Here is a 19,641-nt window from a genome sequence, read left to right on the forward strand (position 1 = left end):
TGTTTTCCAACAAAATTCATTGGATGAGAAGAAATGATCAAGATGTAACCTCAAATCAAGGTCTTTGTGTTTTTGAAAGTTTGTTAGCTCCTTTAAAAGTGTACATTTAATAAAACCAGCAAACAGAGTTCATATAATTTGTTTGACTGTTGAAAAGGTGTTGAGGTTCAATTTATGCAATGTGAGATCATATTTATAAAAAAATGTTTCTGCCCGGTTTCGAACCGGGGACCTTTCGCGTGTGAGGCGAACGTGATAACCACTACACTACAGAAACTTCCTGATTGTTCACGGTGACATAAATGTTTCAGGTGAAGAGTTTATGTGGATGTTTCTCCCTTTGATGTATTGTGGCAGCGCATGTCTTCTTTTGATCTTGTGCTTTTGTCATTGTCATCGCTCCTCACAATCCTGCTCTCACCTTCCATTGAGGCTTAAAATTGAGGCTAAATCACACTTCAACAAAATCCTCACACCCCAGATACACAAGTGGCCACCACTCTCCAAGTAAACGGGGTGGTTAGTCCCCAAAAACACACACTGCTCTCAAAAAGTCAAGAAAGTGCAAACTTTAAAAAGGTTTTGGATTCTTTAGAGCAAACAAGGACCCAACTTATTAAACTTTCTTATAAAAAGTAGAGTGCTTACAAAAAAGGGTAACAAGACTAAACAAGGTGAGCTACAAAAGGAGAGAAACAGAAACACCCAAATGCTTACAGTCAATAGACTCAGACTTTTATATGAATAGGAGCAAAGAAAAACTGTAGCACTCACCGTGGATAAAAAGTTATTCCTTTATTGCATTCCGGATGGAGAATACAGATAGAAATAAGAGCTCTGACTGTTTCACTCTGTCAAGCGCTTCATCCAGGTTGTTTGCTTCACCCAAATCCCCTTATAACTTTTTTTTCCAAGGTGAGTGGACCCATGTAAAAAAAACAAAAAATTAAATAGTAACACAATTTACCTAGACAATTCACAAATGCATTAGAAAAACGTTTTCACCTCTTTTAGAAAGGGACTTATATAGTTTCTCTCATTTAACCTTAGCGGTCCCAAAGCTTCCAATCTTAAAATAAGTTCCTCTTCCTTTTGTAATAATATATATCTATCTCCCCCAGATGGTAGGGGTTTGACACGCGCCATTCCCACACATTGCATTGCTCGTGGATTGCCACCATGGACTTGCCACATGTGCTGCATCAATCGTGGCGAGCCCACACCTGTTCCCAAGGATCTCATATGCTCATCAAAACGTTTGAACATGGGGTGAATTATTTTACCAATATAATAAAAATAGCATTCAGAATTTACTAAATAGGCTACTGAATCACTTCTACCGGTCATAAATTGTTCTACATTAACCCATAAGTCTCCAATTTGGAGAAGCAAACCAGTGATTAACTGCATACAATATTTGCAATGACGGCATTCTTGATTCCCTCTCAGTAATGTTTTGGATAAAAATCTCTCCTTGAATTAGTACTTCTTCTAAAGGATATGAATGTTTTTTCAGATGCAACTTCAACCAGTGTAGAGTCATTCTTAACACCTTAATGACCGCAGCATTTTTCGTTTTTGTGTTTTCGTTTATTGCTCCCCTTGTTCCCAGAGCCAGAACATTTTTATTTTTCGGTCAATATGGCCATGTGAGGGCTTATTTTTTGCGGGAAGAGTTGTAGTTTTGAATGACAACACTGGTTTTACCATATCGTGTACTGGAAAATGGGAAAAAAAATCCAAGTGCGTTGAAATTGCAAAAAAAGTGTAATACCACAGTTGTTGGTTTTTTGATCACGTTCACCGAATGCTAAACCTGACCTGCTATTATTATTCTCCAGGTCATTACGAGTTCGTAGACACCAAACATGTATAGGCTCTTTTTTAGTTAAGTGGTGGAAAAAAAATCCAAAGTTTGCTAGAAAAAAAAAAGTCGCCATTTTCCGAGACCCATAGTGTCTCCATTTTTTGGGATCTGGGGCCGGGTGAGGGCTTATTTTTTGCACGCCGAGCTGACGTTTTTATTGATACCATTGTGGGGTAGATCCGATGTTTTGATCGTCCGTTATTGCATTTTATTGCAATGTTGTGGCAACCAAACGTAATTCTGGAGTTTAGAATGTTTTTCTCGTTACGCCTTTTACCGATCAGATTAATTATTTTTTTTATATTGATAGATCGGGCGATTCTGAACGCGACGATACCAAATATATGTATGTGTTTTTTTTTTATTGTTTTATTTTGAATGTGGCGAAAGGGGGGTGATTTAAACTTTTATATCTTTTTTTTTTTAAATATTTTTTTAAACATTTTTTTCACACTTTCTGCTGGCTTCAATAGTCTCCATAGGAGATTAGAAGCTGCAGTTATCTGATTGTTTGTTACACACAGGCGATGATCAGATCGCCTCTGTGTAGCAGAAATGCTCACTTGCTATGAGCGCCGACAACTGCGCGGCGCTTATAGCAATCTAGAGATGTCAACCACAGGGGTCTGCTGCAGACCCCAGGTTGTCATGCCAACCCATCGGTGACCCGCGATCACGTGACAAGGTCACCGATGGGCGGAGTCAGTGACACGCTTCCCGGAAGCGCGAGTTAAATGATGGTTTCAGAGATTGACAGCGGCATTTAACTGGTTAACAGCCGTGGGTGGATCGTGATTCCACCCACGGCTGTTGCGGGCACATGTCAGCTGTATAAATCAGCTGACATGTGCCTGGTTTAGTGCGGGCTCAGCGCTGGAGCCCGTGCTGAACTGGGGGTACCGACGTGATGCGTACTAGTACACACCACGTCGGTAAGGTGTTAATATGTGCTATTTTTGAAAGAAAATGTACATTTTTTATCTTTAGTTTTTTTTTTCTCAATATTTTATAAATTGAAAGAACTGTATCTCATAACCTGCCCAAACAATTAATATGTCATCTATAAACCGGTGGTACAATTTTAGGTACTTTAAAAATGGATTATTAATATTATAGATCATCTGATCGTCAAATTTCTCCCAAAAAATATTAGCAAAAACTGAGGTTACTGACGTCCCCATTGCGGTTCCTTTTATCTGTGTAAACCAGCAGCTATCAAAAGTAAGAGTTGTGATTCCGGTATGCAATAAAGGAATAACTTTTTAGCCATGAGGGGAGTGCCAGATATTTTCCTTGCTCCTATTCACATTTGCCAGTTTTCTGTTGAGCACTACCTGTGGCTATGATATAACTGACTTGGGACTTAAACAATGATATCATCTCCATATACTACTCCATTAATTTAATTGCAAATATTAGTAGTGCTGACCTAACCTCTTTTTAGTTATATTTTTTTATATCTTTGTTCCTGGGCTCAGATTTTGAAGAAACCAACAACTCCTAAAAATGAACATTTATGATGTGCAGAGTTTACACGTGCACATATTTTCAGACATTAGGCCAGGGATACACTGCGACTTTTTGTAGCTCTACTGACTGATTGCCATCTGAAACTCACGGTTAGCATGTAACAAACTCCCCTACATCCAAGAGTTCTTCGTTTCTAACTCCCTTAACCTTCTGACTCTCACTGTAATCTGGATCCAGCAGTCAGACACAACCGCCGCTGTCGCTATCTCGTATGGTGAGCTACAATTTTGACATACCACCAGACCTGAGAGCAGACAAGGTGGAGGTGTTGGTCTGGGCAATGAATTTTCCAGAGGGGCCACATGAGAGACCGTGACTGCTGTGGAGAGCCGAACCAATAGGCTGAAATTAATTCTGCTCAATATTAATATTAACATATTAATTATAATTACTCTATATTATTAATTGTATCACTTCATATTGAGCAGAATTGAGTATGTAGACATCCCCTATATGCTGTTTGAGAACACACACAGCCCCCTATATACAGTAAGAGCCTCCACATAGCCTCCCCATGGTCAGCATGATCCTTCACATAGACTCCCCATGGTCAACATGAAGACCCCCATAGCTTCCCCATGTCCAGCAGGAGACCCCTATAGCCTCCCCATGACCAGCAACTGACCCCCATAGCCTCCCCATGTCCAGCAATTGACCCTCATAGCCTCTTCATGTCCTGCAACTGTCCCCCATAGCCTCCCCATGTCCAGCAATTGACCATCATAGCCTCTTCATGTCCTGCAACTGACCCCCATAGCCTCCCCATGTCCTGCTACTGACCCCCATAGCCATGAAAAAAAACACCACATAATCATCTCGCTCGCTTTCCCGTTGCCCTGGCGCTGTGCCTCTGCTCCTGTCTCCGGTGTGCAGTGCCCAGCTCAGCTCAGCTGAGCTGACGTGATGAAATGACATCATCGCGTCAGCTGTCTCACTCGCTGATTGGTGGAAGAAGGGGCTGGCGGCGCCACAGGGCCGGATGTGGCCCACGGGCCGCACTTTGCCCAGGTCTGATCTACAGACATCTTTGGCTCCAATCTCCTCCCTCTCCTGTTCAGATTCAGCATTGTCACATTACAATAATACACTGCACAATGTCCTGGATGAAGCAGCACCTGTTCACTCGGAACGTCGCTGCACAAATGACTAACCCTGGCACACGCTGCAAAAACATTTTGCTCAAGGTGTGCCAAGTATCAGTGGAGAAAATGACTTTCAGCAGAAAACTTCATCCACTATAAGTTCATGCTCAAGACTTACAACTGTGCTTTTCATCTGTCTAAACAAGTCTACTTCACCGCCCTCATCACTTCACTAGCCGGCAATCCAAAATGACTCTTCAAAACTTTCCACTCCCTCCTGAGCCATAAAGTACAGGTGTGCAATGTATAGGTGTGCATTCACACTGTGGTCATTTAACGACCCTGCCTCCTGTGACCCCTCTCCACCACAGCCAGGAAGCTACATTCGGATTATAAGACTCACCCCCATTTTTCTCCCAAATTTGGGGGGAAAAAGTGTTTCTTATAATTCTGAAAAATATGGTATTTTGTTACCAAACTTTTCCTGGTTTTGTCAATACCCCAAATATTGTCAGAAACTACAGTTTGGGCACACTCAGAAGGGAGGTGCGGGGACATTTGGATTTGGGTGCACAGATTTTTTAAGGGAGGAGGATCCATGTTACTTTACAGTATCTTTAAAGGGAAGGTGCCATCAAAAAGATTTAGGGGGAGGAGCTGCTGAAATTTGCCATGAAAACCTAGAACAACTAGCTCACATTATGTCTGGAGTAAATGTGGGCTGGATCTGCTCACATTTGTGTGACGTCGCTCTTCTCCTCCCCTTCTGGGTGTTGTTAAAAGGATAAGAAAGAATGAAGTTTAGGATCACAGTGTGGAGCCATTTTGTTGGTGACTGCCAGTGATACTGACAAGTACAGTGTCACTGAGGACGGCCAGCAGCACTGATTCTGTTAGATGGTGCTGCTCGCTTTATCGTAAACTGGGGTTACATACATGGAGTGTATCACGTGCTGAGATTAGATACACTTAGAGTAACACATGCTGGGATTAGATACAGGGCTAAGTGTAGTGTATCACATGATGGGATTAGATATTGAGCTCAGTGGAGTGTATCACTCAGAAATCAAGTATAAACCAGGGGTACACACAATATCCATTTAAGGAGCTCCTTCTTACCACGGTTTACCACCTTCCCAGCGCTCTCCATCTATCTCTTGGTAAGGCATTTGTTACTTACTGACCAGGGCTACATGTTATTATGGCAGGCTCCTGCCTTAAATGGATATTGTGTGTACCCCTGGTTTATATTTGATTTCTTCTTTTTTGCCTGCCGTGCTCTTTCCCATCTTTCTTGCCTTTACCCAATGCAATGGTCTGGGGGTTATGAGCTTCTGAGTACTGGGTGTTCCGGATAGTATGCACTTTTCTGTTGTTCCATGCTATGACTAGATTACCTATGTGATGATGTTTATTTATTGAACTTAATTATTAAAATTTCTATTGCTCTTTACCATTTTGCTCCTTGTTCCTCCTTTTTATCATATTTTTGGTGCCAGGCAAGGTAAAGCAGACAGCTGCGGACTTATATTATCAGGCTGGAAAGGTCCCTGATTTTTGGGCCCTCTGCAGCCTAAAAATGCCAACTCACAGCCGCCTGAGAATTGGCGCATCACATTAGATTGCCCTAAAGCCTGACAATCAGGATACTGATAGTTGGGGTTGATGACAGCTGTAAATTGTCAAATATCACATCTGGCATCAAGCTCTGTGGTTAGTAATGGAGATGGGTCTATCAGATACCCCCACTACTAACCCACTACTGAAAAAAATACACAGACAGAAAAATACATTTTATTTGAATAAAGACTCCCTTACACTTTCCCTGGTTCACCAATTTATTTTTGAAAAAAAAAACAAAACATGCAGGTCCGCCGTAGTCCATGGCGCTCCCACGACGAAACCCGAATCCGATGTCCAAAGGCTATGGAGCCTTGTTCATAGAATGACGCTCCATAGGCCATAGCAGTAGCCACTCCGGATCCCGCTGGGCTCCACGAGACCCGGCGGCTGTGATGAGCAGTGACTAAACAGCTCATCAGAGTTGCTGAGTCCTCTGTATAATGGCCCCATATAGTGCACCACAGTATAATGGCATCATGTAGTGCACCACAGTATAATGGCCCCATATAGTGCACCACAGTATAATGGCATCATATAGTGCACCACAGTATAATGGCATCATATAGTGCCCCACAGTATAATGGCCCCATATAGCGCATCCTGGTATATTCACCCTCAATCCTGGTATATGACCCCACCCCATCCTGGTATATGGCCCTCCATCTTGGTATATGCCCCATCCTGGTACATGGCCCCCATGCTGGGTATATGCTCCTATGCTGGTACATGGCCCCCTTCCTGGGTATATGGCCCTCCACCCTGGGTATATGCCCCCCATATATTTAATGCAAAGAAAAAACAAACGCTTCTACTCAACTTCCACACTCCCATACAGCGCTGTGTTCTGTGTGCTCTGAAGATGTCAGCGTTGAGCTTTGATAACAGCTGACAGGCTGAGATCACCGTTCCCCACCACAGCTGCTGCAGATACTCTCCTGGGGCCTCCGCTCCCCAGCACTTCCTCCCCGGTAGCTCCTGTCATGGTACGCACTGAGTGAGCAGTGCGAGCAACGACATAGGGAAAGTGCAGCTCGCAGCTTACACTGCCGGCTCCACCAAGATGGCCGCGATCTCCTCCCACATCTGCGACCTGGACAGCCCAGGGTATATGCCCAGGTCACAGCTAGAGGCAGGAGGAGCGGCCTCTAATGGTAGAGATGTGGTAGGAGACCGACCACAGTTTCTTATGCCCATGGCTGCCATAAGTGAGGTGTGTAAAAGTCCTGCTTAGACTCTTACACATCCACCAAATGAAAATGGCAGCCACCAGTGGCTAATGTAAAAATGAATAAATAAAAAATGAATAAAGTGGTACATTTAATTTTGTATTAAAAATAATTGATTACATAGTCAATTATAATACAAAATTAAAAATTACAGCACCTTCCCTTTAAGATACAGGTAACATGGAAACCCTCTATTTTCCCATTGACAGATAACGGACCTGTGCGGGGATTTGTTAATTGTGAGTTGAGTTGAAGGGTTTATTGGTAGCATGTCGGGGTACATAACATTTTTTTATTTGCTTTTTTTATATGACTTTTTAATCACTCTTTCTCCATTGTTTTCTTTGTCAGTTTGATAAAAAGCCTATATTTTTAGTATGTAATTTATTTTTTTTACCATACAGGATAAATAATGTTACAGAATGAATAGCTCCGAGTGTTCCGGACACGTCAATAGCAAATATGACAACTACGGGCACCCTGTGATCGCATAGCATAGGGATCAATTGGGTGATAGAGGGAGCCCCCTCCCATTCACAACCAACTAAATGCCGCAGTCACTATTGACCACAGTGTACAGCCCTGATTGTTGCTTGACCATCAGTTAAGCTGAGCTCCTGGTGGGAATTGTGCGGGCTCAACTCCTGAGCCTACATGATCACCATGACATGCCTGTACATCTTATTTATGGGAACATCTTCCCAATTGTGATGTACAATTACATCATATAACGAGAAGGGGTTAAAGGACCAGCTGTTCTCACACGGCAATCTCTTTTTATTTTGCAGAGACAACGTCTTAGTTTCTATCGGCACTTGCTGCTGTCACTTAAGTGTCTTGAAAAGATCGTTAAAGAAAAAAAATTTGATAAATGTTACTGCCTGGTCTCGAGCCAGGGACCTTTCGCGTGTTAGGTGAACGTGATAACCACTATACTACAGAAACTCCTGTATGATTTTGTTTTTACGCTTGAGCTGAGACAAAGGTCCAACTTGCAGGCTGGACTCTGCTGTGGAGCAGTTTGGACGTGCTGGATTTCTCCTCTTCTGTGGACCATGATTAATCTGGTGCATTTTATGACTGTCTGGTTTAAATTTGCACTGTAGAACCTAAGATGAAAACAAAATGAGCAAATACCCTGCAGTAAGTAAATAAATCCTAATATTACATGTAGATAACATAGGGGACTTAGGTAACACTGTTTTGGTAAAAAAAAAGTAAACTACATCCATCCCACCACGACAAGGTGTACCTGAATCGGACGGTACCTAAATCTTGTAGTTCACCTCAGCAGACGGAAAAATAGATTAGGGCAGAGGAGGACCATCCCTGACTGTTCAGACACCTGTCCGTGGAAAGCTATATAAGCAAAATGAACAGCTCAAAATAAGGGGAGCCACACCCCTGTTTGTAGAAAGTACAAAAACTAAGAAAAAAAATTGAGCCAGAGCACATGTTGGTGCAATGAGTAGGTGCGCATTCACACTGTGGTCATTTAACAGACTGGACCTGAAGATAGAAACAAATACCCTGGAGTATGTAAATAAGTAGATTATAGCAATAGTCAGCCGACCTATTTAAACAGGAACAGATTTCTCAGAAATAATCAAATTAACAGCAAGGAGAGACTCTGATATAAATACAATATAATTTTTAATGAATAATTCTAAAAACCTAAAGGGGTTGTCCCATTAACAAATTTAGTTTTAATTAATAGATCTTGAAATAATAATAACTTCCACAATTGGATGTGTTTAAAAAAAAAGTTTCTGTGCTGAGATAATTGTATAAATGTGCCCCTGCTGTGTACTGTGTAATGGCCGAGTTTGACCGTGAACTATGATGAAATCACTGAGCTCAGCGCAGGACTGTGAGAAGCGGTGATCTCACTGAGGTCACTGCAGTTCATGGGCCTGCTCTCGCTGCAGCTCATTCTCCCGTACATGCCGCACAGTTGGAATACGGCATGGGACAGTGTTGATTCTTTCCACCTTGGACAGGTTAGGGATATGGTTGTTTTTTTTTTTACAGGGGACAATGGCTTCAATGGATTAGGTGTTAAGATGTGTATAACTGTCGTGGCAGCTGCCATTACAAGGTTGACATGAACCCCAACCTTACTACCCCACTTGCCACTGCACCAGGGCAAGTGGGAAGAGTGGAGGCTAAGCCCCAGAATTGGTGCATCTTTCTGGGGTCGCTAAGGGCTAATGTTATTAGCTTCAGAGGGGGTCAGGATCCATGGCCCCTTCCCTGGCTAGTAATATTAGCCCCCTGTGGTCGGATTTCCCTCTGCTGGTTATGAAAATGACGCGGGAGCTCACTACAATATTTTAATTTAATTCTTTGTTACACACAATGTACACTGCGGGTGCTGAATACAACTCCCATCATTGTTGCTCTCTCTGATTGCAGGTAGAGCAGGCGGCAATGATGTGAGCTTCCTTCAGCACCTGGCGCTGGGGAACAGAGGGAACTGTACTGCTGATTCCCAGGCGCCGGTACGTGTCACACTGATGACGCACGGATGTCATCCATGTGTCATCAGTGTGCACGTGTGTGCTGCGTTCAAAAAACGGACATGTCAGCGTGTTTTGCCTACTGACACACGGTCCGTGGAAACACACTGACATGTGCGCAGACATGTAGATTTGAGTGGGTCTATGTGTGTAAGTGGCTCCGGTATGTTTGAAAAACTGTCACCACTCATACCAGAGATACTGATGTGTGTAGAGGGCCTTAATCTGAGCTCCTGGTTGGAATTGTGCGGGCACAACTCCTGAGCCTACATGATCACCATGACATGCCTGTACATCTTATTTTGGAGAACATCTTCCCAATTATGATGTACAATTACGTCATATAACGAGAAGGGGTTAAAGGACCAGCTGTTCTCACACGGCAATCTCTTTTTCTTTTGCAGAGACAACGTCTTAGTTTCTATCGGCACTTGCTGCTGTCACTCACATGTCTTGAAAATATCGTTAAAGAAAAAAAATGTAATAAATGTTTCTGCCCGGTCTCGAACCGGGGACCTTTCGCGTGTTAGGCGAACGTGATAACCACTACACTACAGAAACTCCTTTAGGTTTTCTTTTTTACGCTTCAGCTGGGACAAAGGTCCAACTTGCAGGCTGGAGTAAATCAGCTGTGATCTTCCTGGAGGCACAGAGTTACAGCTGTAGGGTACTGGGGGTGTCTGCACCATCATTCTGCAATGATCTGACAATTATGTTTTCCAACAAAATTCATTGGATGAGAAGAAATGATCAAGATGTAACCTCAAATCAAGGTCTTTGTGTTTTTGAAAGTTTGTTAGCTCCTTTAAAAGTGTACATTTAATAAAACCAGCAAACAGAGTTCATATAATTTGTTTGACTGTTGAAAAGGTGTTGAGGTTCAATTTATGCAATGTGAGATCATATTTATAAAAAAATGTTTCTGCTCGGTTTCGAACCGGGGACCTTTCGCGTGTGAGGCGAACGTGATAACCACTACACTACAGAAACTTCCTGATTGTTCACGGTGACACAAATGTTTCAGGTGAAGAGTTTATGTGGATGTTTCTCCCTTTGATGTATTGTGGCAGCGCATGTCTTCTTTTGATCTTGTGCTTTTGTCATTGTCATCGCTCCTCACAATCCTGCTCTCACCTTCCATTGAGGCTTAAAATTGAGGCTAAATCACACTTCAACAAAATCCTCACACCCCAGATACACAAGTGGCCACCACTCTCCAAGTAAACGGGGTGGTTAGTCCCCAAAAACACACACTGCACTCAAAAAGTCAAGAAAGTGCAAACTTTAAAAAGGTTTTGGATTCTTTAGAGCAAACAAGGACCCAACTTATTAAACTTTCTTATAAAAAGTAGAGTGCTTCCAAAAAAGGGTAACAAGACTAAACAAGGTGAGCTACAAAAGGAGAGAAACAGAAACACCCAAATGCTTACAGTCAATAGACTCAGACTTTTATATTAATAGGAGCAAAGAAAAACTGTAGCACTCACCGTGGATAAAAAGTTATTCCTTTATTGCATTCCGGATGGAGAATACAGATAGAAATAAGAGCTCTGACTGTTTCACTCTGTCAAGCGCTTCATCCATGTTCTTTTCTTCACCCAAATCCCCTTATAACCTGTTTTCCAAGGTGAGTGGAGCCATGTTAAAAAAAACCTAACAATTAAATAGTAACACAATTTACCTAGAGAATTCACAAATGCATTAGAAAAACATTTTCACATCTTTTAGAAAGGGACTTAAATAGTTTCTCTCATTTAACCTTAGCGGTCCCAAAACTTCCAATCTTAAAATAAGTTCCGCTTCCTTTTGTAATAATATATATCTATCTCCCCCAGATGGTAGGGGTTTGACACGCGCCATTTCCACACATTGCTCGTGGATTGCCACCATGAACTTGCCACATGTGCAGTATCAATCGTGGCGAGCCCACACCTGTTTCCAAGGATCTCATATGCTCATCAAAACGTTTGAACATGGGGTGAATTATTTTACCAATATAATAAAAACCGCATTCAGAATTTACTAAATAGGCTATGTAATAACTTCTACAGGTCATAAATTGTTCTACATTAACCCATAAGTCTCCAATTTGGAGATGCAAACCAGTGATTAACTGCATACAATATTTGCAATGACGGCATTCTTGATTCCCTCTCAGTAATGTTTTGGATAACAAATCTCTCCTTGAATTAGTACTTCTTCTAAAGGATATGAATGTTTTTTCAGATGCAACTTCAACCAGTGTAGAGTCATTCTTAACCCCTTAATGACCGCAGCATTTTTCGTTTTTGTGTTTTCGTTTATTGCTCCCCTTGTTCCCAGAGCCAGAACATTTTTATTTTTTGGTCAATATGGCCATGTGAGGGCTTATTTTTTGCGGGAAGAGTTGTAGTTTTGAACGACAACACTGGTTTTACCATATCATGTACTGGAAAATGGGAATAAAAATCCAAGTGCGTTGAAATTGCAAAAAAAGTGTAATACCACAGTTGTTGTTTTTTTTATCACGTTCACCGAGTGCTAAAACTGACCTGCCATTATTATTCTCCAGGTCATTACGAGTTCGTAGACACCAAACATGTATAGGTTCTTTTTTAGTTAAGTGGTGGAAAAAAAATCCAAAGTTTGCTAGAAAAAAAAAAGTCGCCATTTTCCGAGACCCGTAGCGTCTCCATTTTTTGGGATCTGTGGTCAGGTTATGGCTTATTTTTTGCACGCCGAGCTGACATTTTTATTGATACCATTTTGGGGTAGATCCGATGTTTTGATCGTCCGTTATTGCATTTTATTGCAATGTTGTGGCAACCAAACGTAATTCTGGAGTTTAGAATTTTTTTCTCGTTACGCCTTTTACCGATCAGATTAATTATTTTTTTTATATTGATAGATCGGGCGATTCTGAACGCGACGATACCAAATATATGTATGTGTTTTTTTTTTATTGTTTTATTTTGAATGTGGCGAAAGGGGGGTGATTTAAACTTTTATATCTTTTTTTTTTTAAATATTTTTTTAAACATTTTTTTCACACTTTCTGCTTGCTTCAATTGTCTCCATAGGAGATTAGAAGCTGCAGTTATCTGATTGTTTGTTACACACAGGCGATGATCAGATCGCCTCTGTGTAGCAGAAATGCTCACTTGCTATGAGCGCCGACAACTGCGCGGCGCTTATAGCAATCTAGAGATGTCAACCACAGGGGTCTGCTGCAGACCCCAGGTTGTCATGCCAACCCATCGGTGACCCGCGATCACGTGACAAGGTCACCGATGGGCGGAGTCAGTGACACGCTTCCCGGAAGCGCGAGTTAAATGATGGTCTCAGAGATTGACAGCGGCATTTAACTGGTTAACAGCCGTGGGTGGATCGTGATTCCACCCACGGCTGTTGCGGGCACATGTCAGCTGTATAAATCAGCTGACATGTGCCTGGTTTAGTGCGGGCTCAGCGCTGGAGCCCGTGCTGAACTGGGGGTACCGACGTGATGCGTACTAGTACACACCACGTCGGTAAGGTGTTAATATGTGCTATTTTTGAAAGAAAATGTACATTTTTTATCTTTAGTTTTTTTTCCTCAATATTTTATAAATTGAAAGAACTGTATCTCATAACCTGCCCAAACAATTAATATGTCATCTATAAACCGGTGGTACAATTTTAGGTACTTTAAAAATGGATTATTAATATTATAGATCATCTGATCGTCAAATTTCTCCCAAAAAATATTAGCAAAAACTGAGGTTACTGACGTCCCCATTGCGGTTCCTTTTATCTGTGTAAACCAGCAGCTATCAAAAGTAAGAGTTGTGATTCCGGTATGCAATAAAGGAATAACTTTTTAGCCATGAGGGGAGTGCCAGATATTTTCCTTGCTCCTATTCACATTTGCCAGTTTTCTGTTGAGCACTACCTGTGGCTATGATATAACTGACTTGGGACTTAAACAATGATATCATCTCCATATACTACTCCATTAATTTAATTGCAAATATTATTAGTGCTGACCTAACCTCTTTTTAGTTATATTTTTTTATATCTTTGTTCCTGGGCTCAGATTTTGAAGAAACCAACAACTCCTAAAAATGAACATTCATGATGTGCAGAGTTTACACGTGCACATATTTTCAGACATTAGGCCAGGGATACACTGCGACTTTTTGTAGCTCTACTGACTGATTGCCATCTGAAACTCACGGTTAGCATGTAACAAACTCCCCTACATCCAAGAGTTCTTCGTTTCTAACTCCCTTAACCTTCTGACTCTCACTGTAATCTGGATCCAGCAGTCAGACACAACCGCCGCTGTCGCTATCTCGTATGGTGAGCTACAATTTTGACATACCACCAGACCTGAGAGCAGACAAGGTGGAGGTGTTGGTCTGGGCAATGAATTTTCCAGAGGGGCCACATGAGAGACCGTGACTGCTGTGGAGAGCCGAACAAATAGGCTGAAATTAATTCTGCTCAATATTAATATTAACATATTAATTATAATTACTCTATATTATTAATTGTATCACTTCATATTGAGCAGAATTGAGTATGTAGACATCCCCTATATGCTGTTTGAGAACACACACAGCCCCCTATATACAGTAAGAGCCTCCACATAGCCTCCCCATGGTCAGCATGATCCTTCACATAGACTCCCCATGGTCAACATGAAGACCCCCATAGCTTCCCCATGTCCAGCAGGAGACCCCTATAGCCTCCCCATGACCAGCAACTGACCCCCATAGCCTCCCCATGTCCAGCAATTGACCCTCATAGCCTCTTCATGTCCTGCAACTGTCCCCCATAGCCTCCCCATGTCCAGCAATTGACCATCATAGCCTCTTCATGTCCTGCAACTGACCCCCATAGCCTCCCCATGTCCTGCTACTGACCCCCATAGCCATGAAAAAAAACACCACATAATCATCTCGCTCGCTTTCCCGTTGCCCTGGCGCTGTGCCTCTGCTCCTGTCTCCGGTGTGCAGTGCCCAGCTCAGCTCAGCTGAGCTGACGTGATGAAATGACATCATCGCGTCAGCTGTCTCACTCGCTGATTGGTGGAAGAAGGGGCTGGCGGCGCCACAGGGCCGGATGTGGCCCACGGGCCGCACTTTGCCCAGGTCTGATCTACAGACATCTTTGGCTCCAATCTCCTCCCTCTCCTGTTCAGATTCAGCATTGTCACATTACAATAATACACTGCACAATGTCCTGGATGAAGCAGCACCTGTTACACTCGGAACGTCCCTGCACAAATGACTAACCCTGGCACACGCTGCAAAAACATTTTGCTCAAGGTGTGCCAAGTATCAGTGGAGAAAATGACTTTCAGCAGAAAACTTCATCCACTATAAGTTCATGCTCAAGACTTACAACTGTGCTTTTCATCTGTCTAAACAAGTCTACTTCACCGCCCTCATCACTTCACTAGCCGGCAATCCAAAATGACTCTTCAAAACTTTCCACTCCCTCCTGAGCCATAAAGTACAGGTGTGCAATGTATAGGTGTGCATTCACACTGTGGTCATTTAACGACCCTGCCTCCTGTGACCCCTCTCCACCACAGCCAGGAAGCTACATTCGGATTATAAGACTCACCCCCATTTTTCTCCCAAATTTGGGGGGAAAAAGTGTTTCTTATAATTCTGAAAAATATGGTATTTTGTTACCAAACTTTTCCTGGTTTTGTCAATACCCCAAATATTGTCAGAAACTACAGTTTGGGCACACTCAGAAGGGAGGTGCGGGGACATTTGGATTTGGGTGCACAGATTTTTTAAGGGAGGAGGATCCATGTTACTTTACAGTATCTTTAAAGGGAAGGTGCCATCAAAAAGATTTAGGGGGAGGAGCTGCTGAAATTTGCCATGAAAACCTAGAACAACTAGCTCACATTATGTCTGGAGTAAATGTGGGCTGGATCTGCTCACATTTGTGTGACGTCGCTCTTCTCCTCCCCTTCTGGGTGTTGTTAAAAGGATAAGAAAGAATGAAGTTTAGGATCACAGTGTGGAGCCATTTTGTTGGTGACTGCCAGTGATACTGACAAGTACAGTGTCACTGAGGACGGCCAGCAGCACTGATTCTGTTAGATGGTGCTGCTCGCTTTATCGTAAACTGGGGTTACATACATGGAGTGTATCACGTGCTGAGATTAGATACACTTAGAGTAACACACGCTGGGATTAGATACAGGGCTAAGTGTAGTGTATCACATGATGGGATTAGATATTGAGCTCAGTGGAGTGCATCACTCAGAAATCAAGTATAAACCAGGGGTACACACAATATCCATTTAAGGAGCTCCTTCTTACCACGGTTTACCACCTTCCCAGCGCTCTCCATCTATCTCTTGGTAAGGCATTTGTTACTTACTGACCAGGGCTACATGTTATTATGGCAGGCTCCTGCCTTAAATGGATATTGTGTGTACCCCTGGTTTATATTTGATTTCTTCTTTTTTGCCTGCCGTGCTCTTTCCCATCTTTCTTGCCTTTACCCAATGCAATGGTCTGGGGGTTATGAGCTTCTGAGTACTGGGTGTTCCGGATAGTATGCACTTTTCTGTTGTTCCATGCTATGACTAGATTACCTATGTGATGATGTTTATTTATTGAACTTAATTATTAAAATTTCTATTGCTCTTTACCATTTTGCTCCTTGTTCCTCCTTTTTATCATATTTTTGGTACCAGGCAAGGTAAAGCAGACAGCTGCGGACTTATATTATCAGGCTGGAAAGGTCCCTGGTTTTTGGGCCCTCTGCAGCCTAAAAATGCCAACTCACAGCCGCCTGAGAATTGGCGCATCACATTAGATTGCCCTAAAGCCTGACAATCAGGATACTGATAGTTGGGGTTGATGACAGCTGTAAATTGTCAAATATCACATCTGGCATCAAGCTCTGTGGTTAGTAATGGAGATGGGTCTATCAGATACCCCCACTACTAACCCACTACTGAAAAAAATACACAGACAGAAAAATACATTTTATTTGAATAAAGACTCCCTTACACTTTCCCTGGTTCACCAATTTATTTTTGAAAAAAAAAAAAAACCATGCAGGTCCGCCGTAGTCCATGGCGCTCCCACGACAATACCCGAATCCGATGTCCAAAGGCTATGGAGCCTTGTTCAGAGAATGACGCTCCATAGGCCATAGCAGTAGCCACTCCGGATCCCGCTGGGCTCCACGAGACCCGGCGGCTGTGATGAGCAGTGACGTCAGTGACTAAACAGCTCATCAGAGTTGCTGAGTCCTCTGTATAATGGCCCCATATAGTGCACCACAGTATAATGGCATCATGTAGTGCACCACAGTATAATGGCCCCATATAGTGCACCACAGTATAATGGCCCCATATAGTGCACCACAGTATAATGGCATCATATAGTGCACCACAGTATAATGGCATCATATAGTGCCCCACAGTATAATGGCCCCATATAGCGCATCCTGGTATATTCACCCTCAATCCTGGTATATGACCCCACCCCATCCTGGTATATGGCCCTCCATCTTGGTATATGCCCCATCCTGGTACATGGCCCCCATGCTAGGTATATGCTCCTATGCTGGTACATGGCCCCCTTCCTGGGTATATGGCCCTCCACCCTGGGTATATGCCCCCCATATATTTAATGCAAAGAAAAAACAAACGCTTCTACTCAACTTCCACACTCCCATACAGCGCTGTCTTCTGTGTGCTCTGAAGATGTCAGCGGTGATAACAGCTGACAGGCTGAGATCACCGTTCCCCACCACAGCTGCTGCAGATACTCTCCCGGGGCCTCCGCTCCCCAGCACTTCCTCCCCGGTAGCTCCTGTCATGGTACGCACTGAGTGAGCAGTGCGAGCAACGACATAGGGAAAGTGCAGCTCGCAGCTTACACTGCCGGCTCCACCAAGATGGCCGCGATCTCCTCCCACATCTGCGACCTGGACAGCCCAGGGTATATGCCCAGGTCACAGCTAGAGGCAGGAGGAGCGGCCTCTAGTGGTAGAGATACGGTAGGAGACCGACCACAGTTTCTTATGCCCATGGCTGCCATAAGTGAGGTGTGTAAAAGTCCTGCTTAGACTCTTACACATCCACCAAATGAAAATGGCAGCCACCAGTGGCTAATGTAAAAATGAATAAATAAAAAATGAATAAAGTGGTACATTTAATTTTGTATTAAAAATAATTGATTACATAGTCAATAATAATACAAAATTAAAAATTACAGCACCTTCCCTTTAAGATACAGGTAACATGGAAACCCTCTATTTTCCCATTGACAGATGACGGACCTCTGCGGGGGTTTGTTAATTGTGAGTTGAGTTGAAGGGTTTATTGGTAGCATGTCGGGGTACATAACATTTTTTTATTTGCTTTTTTTATATGACTTTTTAATCACTCTTTCTCCATTGTTTTCTTTGTCAGTTTGATAAAATGCCTATATTTTTAGTATGTAATTTATTTTTTTTACCATACAGGATAAATAATGTTACAGAATGAATAGCTCCGAGTGTTCCGGACACGTCAATAGCAAATATGACAACTACGGGCACCCTGTGATCGCATAGCATAGGGATCAATTGGGTGATAGAGGGAGCCCCCTCCCATTCACAACCAACTAAATGCCGCAGTCACTATTGACCACAGTGTACAGCCCTGATTGTTGCTTGACCATCAGTTAAGCTGAGCTCCTGGTGGGAATTGTGCGGGCTCAACTCCTGAGCCTACATGATCACCATGACATGCCTGTACATCTTATTTATGGGAACATCTTCCCAATTGTGATGTACAATTACATCATATAACGAGAAGGGGTTAAAGGACCAGCTGTTCTCACACGGCAATCTCTTTTTCTTTTGCAGAGACAACGTCTTAGTTTCTATCGGCACTTGCTGCTGTCACTTAAGTGTCTTGAAAAGATCGTTAAAGAAAAAAATTTAATAAATGTTTCTGCCCGGTCTCGAACCGGGGACCTTTCGCGTGTTAGGCGAACGTGATAACCACTACACTACAGAAACTCCTGTATGATTTTGTTTTTACGCTTGAGCTGAGACAAAGGTCCAACTTGCAGGCTGGACTCTGCTCTGGATCAGTTTGGACGTGCTGGATTTCTCCTCTTCTGTGGACCATGATTAATCTGGTGCATTTTATGACTGTCTGGTTTAAATTTGCACTGTAGAACCTAAGATGAAAACAAAATGAGCAAATACCCTGCAGTAAGTAAATAAATCCTAATATTACATGTAGATAACATGGGGGACTTAGGTAACACTGTTTTGGTAAAAAAAAAGTAAACTACATCCATCCCACCACGACAAGGTGTACCTGAATCGGACGGCACCTAAATCTTGTAGTTCACCTCAGCAGACGGAAAAATAGATAAGGGCAGAGGAGGACCATCCCTGACTGTTCAGACACCTGTCCGTGGAAAGCTATATAAGCAAAATGAACAGCTCAAAATAAGGGGAGCCACACCCCTCTTTGTAGAAAGTACAAAAACTAAAAAAAAAGAAAAAAAATTGAGCCAGAGCACATGTTGGTGCAATGAATAGGTGCGCATTCACACTGTGGTCATTTAACAGACTGGACCTGAAGATAGAAACAAATACCCTGGAGTATGTAAATAAGTAGATTATAGCAATAGTCAGCCGACCTATTTAAACAGGAACAGATTTCTCAGAAATAATCAAATTAACAGCAAGGAGAGACTCTGATATAAATAAAATATAATTTTTAATGAATAATTCTAAAAACCTAAAGGGGTTGTCCCATTAACAAATTTAGTTTTAATCAATAGATC

At 42.5% G+C, this 19,641-nt stretch overlaps 4 non-coding genes across 4 annotated transcripts; all 4 read right to left on the reverse strand.

Annotated features, from left to right (window-relative positions):
• Nucleotides 1-204: 204 nt before the first annotated feature.
• Nucleotides 205-277, reverse strand: TRNAV-CAC (transfer RNA valine (anticodon CAC)). Its single transcript has one exon. It is a non-coding gene; the product is annotated as a tRNA-Val (tRNA).
• Nucleotides 278-10,335: 10,058 nt separating this feature from the next.
• On the reverse strand, nucleotides 10,336-10,408 carry TRNAV-AAC (transfer RNA valine (anticodon AAC)). Its single transcript has one exon. It is a non-coding gene; the product is annotated as a tRNA-Val (tRNA).
• A 356-nt stretch (nucleotides 10,409-10,764) lies between these two features.
• TRNAV-CAC (transfer RNA valine (anticodon CAC)) lies at nucleotides 10,765-10,837 on the reverse strand. The gene has a single exon. It is a non-coding gene; the product is annotated as a tRNA-Val (tRNA).
• Nucleotides 10,838-18,786: 7,949 nt separating this feature from the next.
• Nucleotides 18,787-18,859, reverse strand: TRNAV-AAC (transfer RNA valine (anticodon AAC)). Its single transcript has one exon. It is a non-coding gene; the product is annotated as a tRNA-Val (tRNA).
• Nucleotides 18,860-19,641: the final 782 nt, after the last annotated feature.

The sequence above is a fragment of the Phyllobates terribilis genome, unplaced genomic scaffold, assembly GCF_046119375.1.
Source record: "Phyllobates terribilis strain yellow unplaced genomic scaffold, ASM4611937v1 Scaffold_11__3_contigs__length_659146591, whole genome shotgun sequence".
NCBI lineage: Eukaryota > Metazoa > Chordata > Amphibia > Anura > Dendrobatidae > Phyllobates > Phyllobates terribilis.